Source organism: Tamandua tetradactyla, chromosome 4 (assembly GCF_023851605.1).
Source record: "Tamandua tetradactyla isolate mTamTet1 chromosome 4, mTamTet1.pri, whole genome shotgun sequence".
Classification (NCBI taxonomy): Eukaryota; Metazoa; Chordata; class Mammalia; order Pilosa; family Myrmecophagidae; genus Tamandua; species Tamandua tetradactyla.
In genome coordinates, this window is record NC_135330.1 from 176,420,180 (window position 1) to 176,423,599 (window position 3,420).

A 3,420-nucleotide genomic window follows, 5' to 3' on the forward strand; every position below is an offset into this window, starting at 1 on the left:
CACAACACGTATATTTGTGTGGTTCATATTGTCGTTGAGTTCCCTGATACCCTGTTCAAATTTTTCCATTCTTTTCCTGATAGTTTCTGTTTGTTTTTGGAATTCAGATGTTCCATCCTCCAAATCACTAATTCTATTTTCTGTCTCTTTGAATCTATCATTGTAGGTATCCATTGTTTTTTCTATCTTTTCTACTTTGTCCTTCACTTCCATAAGTTCTGTGATTTGTTTTTTCAGTTTTTCTATTTCTTCTTTATGTTCAGCCCATGTCTTCTTCATGTCCTCCCTCAATTTATCAATTTCGTTTTTGAAGAGTTTTTCCATTTCTGTTTGTATATTCAGCATTAGTTGTCTCAGCTCCTGTATCTCATTTGAACTATTGGTTTGCTCCTTTGACTGGGCCATATTCTCAATCTTCTGAGTGTGTACCGTTATCTTCTGCTGCTGGCATCTGGGCATTTAGTCAGATTTCCCTGGGTGTCGGACCCAACAAGGTTGTAAGATTTTTCTGTGAAATCTCTGGATTCTGTTTTTTCTTATCTTGCCCAGTAGGTGGCGCTCGTGGCACACGTTTGTCTGTGGGTCCCACCAGTAAAAGGTGCTGTGGGTCCTTTAACTTTGGAAAACTCTTGCTGTCCGGGAGGTTCGCTAGCCGAAACGGCTTGGAAGAGTGCGAGCCGGCCCGGGGTCCAAGCACGGGGAGGGTCGCTGACTGCCGCAGCCCAGGAAAGCGCCCGTCCGAATCGGCCCAGGGCGACAAGTGTGGCGGGAGGGCACCAGCTGCAGCGGCCCGCCTGGGAGAGTGCACGTTCCCAGGGAGTCACGGGTTTGGAAGGGGCCCCTCCCCCCGTCACCGTTCTCTGCAGCCTGGGGATTTCCGATCCAATTTTCTCAGTTGGTCCGGGGGGGCGCGCGTGGTGTGGGCGCCAGCCGCCGTGGTTTGAGGGGACCGCCTGTCCAATTCTCCCAGCCGGCCCGGGGAGGGGGAAGGGAGTGACTCTGACCGCTTGCCGCCCCGCCTGGTTAAGCCCGCGCCCCTTGGCGATCTCACCAGAGCCGGTTCTCTCAGCCAGCCATTCCAGAATGGGGTACGCTGTCTTTTTTATCTCTGTCGTGGCTTTGGGAGCTGTTCTGTATCGTTTCTACTCCCCTAGTAGCTGTCTTGGAGGAGAAACTAAGATCCACGCGTCTTACTAAGCCGCCATCTTCTCCGGAAGTCTACTAAACTTATTATTGATTTCTTATTTACTAAACTAAATGACTGTGGGTCAATGTTCCAAAGTTTATTATTTCATTTGAAAAGGAAAAAATGGTGATTTTGCTATTCTATCATTCCTTTAGCATTTATTAGCTGGAAATCTTCCAAAAAGAAGAAATATTGCTCATCAGCTATTTTCTTACCCTTAAATAGAGTTGGCAAAAGAAATGCAGGATAAATGTTTGATTTTGTCCCTTTACCAATTTTAGCAACCTCCAATGGTGACCAGTGTGTGTTTCAATTTATTATGAACCCATCAGATTTGTGGCCTTAAGGTATACCCTTGTATTGTCATTTTTGTTTTTCAGCTTCTTGGGCCAATGGAAGCGCTTTGAAGAGTTCCTCTGTCCTTGTGGTAGGATCTATGAGTGTTTGATAGTTTCCTTACTTTCAGGCATAACAAGAAGCTTATGTCAGGAAGACTTATCTTATACAGATTCTGCCGCAGATCTGACATAAGCTATATCGCTAAGCTACCCAGCCTCCTTTTAGTGAGAGTTGGCATTTAAAATCCACAGCTTGGGAATTGGCAGTATTTATGTTTCTAAGCTTATTGCTTTTTTTTTTTAAACTCCAAAAAACATCATTTCATTAAAAAAAGTATTTACAACACATAAAACAAGGCAACATTCATTCTTTTTTTCTCCTCTTCTGGATGGGATCTGTGGGTGGCTCCTCCATTGTTGCACTGTTGCTCTCTGAGCCAGTGTTGCTATCACTGGGTCCTTCCTCTGCCAGACTGTCAACCCCCTCTTGCCCACTCTCCTTGTCCTCAGTAGACGTGCCTTCTTCACCATTCTGTTGGCCTTCTGTTGTTTCTTCAAGGTGTGTCTCCTCTGTCTCCATTGGAATGCTCCCATCTTCCTTCTTTTCTTCAATTTTATTAGCTGCTTGCTCTTCCTCAGGAACAATACTGCTCTGACTACGTTCAGCTTGTTCTGCTGCCTCCTTCTCCCTTTCCCCCTGCCTTTTGCAGGCCTGTTCCTCTGCCTGTGCAATTTCAGCTGCAATTTTCTCCATATCCACTTCTACCTTCAAACCGCACAACCTTTTAAGTTCATTGTTAAATGAATCTGTGCTTTCCAGGAACTTCCTCTTCTTTTCCTGGTGTCGCTCCTCTATCTGAAGAAGTTCAGCTTCTAGTTTTCGCTGATGAACCATTAAGGACTGGACCTGTCGCTTGAGGACCTGCATTCTGGCTGTTGTGACAACTGACCGGACGTCTGGCACCACACCCTCACTAAGGATTTCACTGATGAGGCGGTGGTTTCTCTGGAAACGGGCGGTGGCTGTATGCTTCATTGAAAAGCCATCATCATAATCATCTGGATCTTCAGCAGGCTGAATGCTCATGTAAGGTTCTCCTTTCTCCATGAGAGACTGTCTCGGACGACTTTCTTCCTCTAAAGCAGCTTCTGCACGACCTTTTCCATTTATGTAAGCAAGGTATGCAGGGAAATTATGATAGGCTTTCATAGATTCATTGTATGCTATCTTTTCTGCTTCGTATTCGTTTAAATACTCTCGTTTCTCTTCATCAGTGAGATCTCGCCGCATGCCACCAATAATCTTGCCAATTTCCCACAACTTTAGGTCAGGGTTGGAAGCCTTTACTTGGTCCCAGACCTTTCTGCTGTACCTCATGTAGGGCATCAGCGGCTTATCTGGTTGCGTTGGGGGGTTTTGGAATCGTAATACCAGAGGATGCCGTGACCCGGCTGTTGGTGCCCGGGTGCCCTCCCAGCCTGTAGTTGTGGTAGGCGAGATGACTGTATGGATTGTATCCCACAAACCCTGGTGTGCTGGGCATTAGTGTTGCAGGAGCTGGGGTGGGAGGTGGGGCATAAGACGGTCTTTTTGACATTTTGGAAGATTGAGTTCTCAGTTCCTTAAGAATGAATATGAGACACCGCGGGCAGAAGGACCGCCGGCAGCTGCGGCTAGGCTTCCCTTTTCAGCTTATTGCTTTTTGTCTGGAAAGTTGTTTTTTTTTCAAAGGAAAATACAACATAAAATTGTGCTTATATTTCCAATTCAAATTTAATATTACATGATTTTTACTTGTTTTTTAATTATATTTTATTTGTCCAGAAAATTCACTTCCCTCCTACTTGCAAAGGTAACCACTTTTAATTTATCCTTATGTTTTTACTTTTGAAGAA

At 45.1% G+C, this 3,420-nt stretch overlaps 1 pseudogene; it reads right to left on the minus strand.

The window, feature by feature from the left end:
• Positions 1 to 1,888: 1,888 nt before the first annotated feature.
• LOC143679541 (SWI/SNF-related matrix-associated actin-dependent regulator of chromatin subfamily E member 1 pseudogene) lies at positions 1,889 to 3,206 on the minus strand (annotated as a pseudogene).
• Between the last annotated feature and the right edge of the window lie 214 nt (positions 3,207 to 3,420).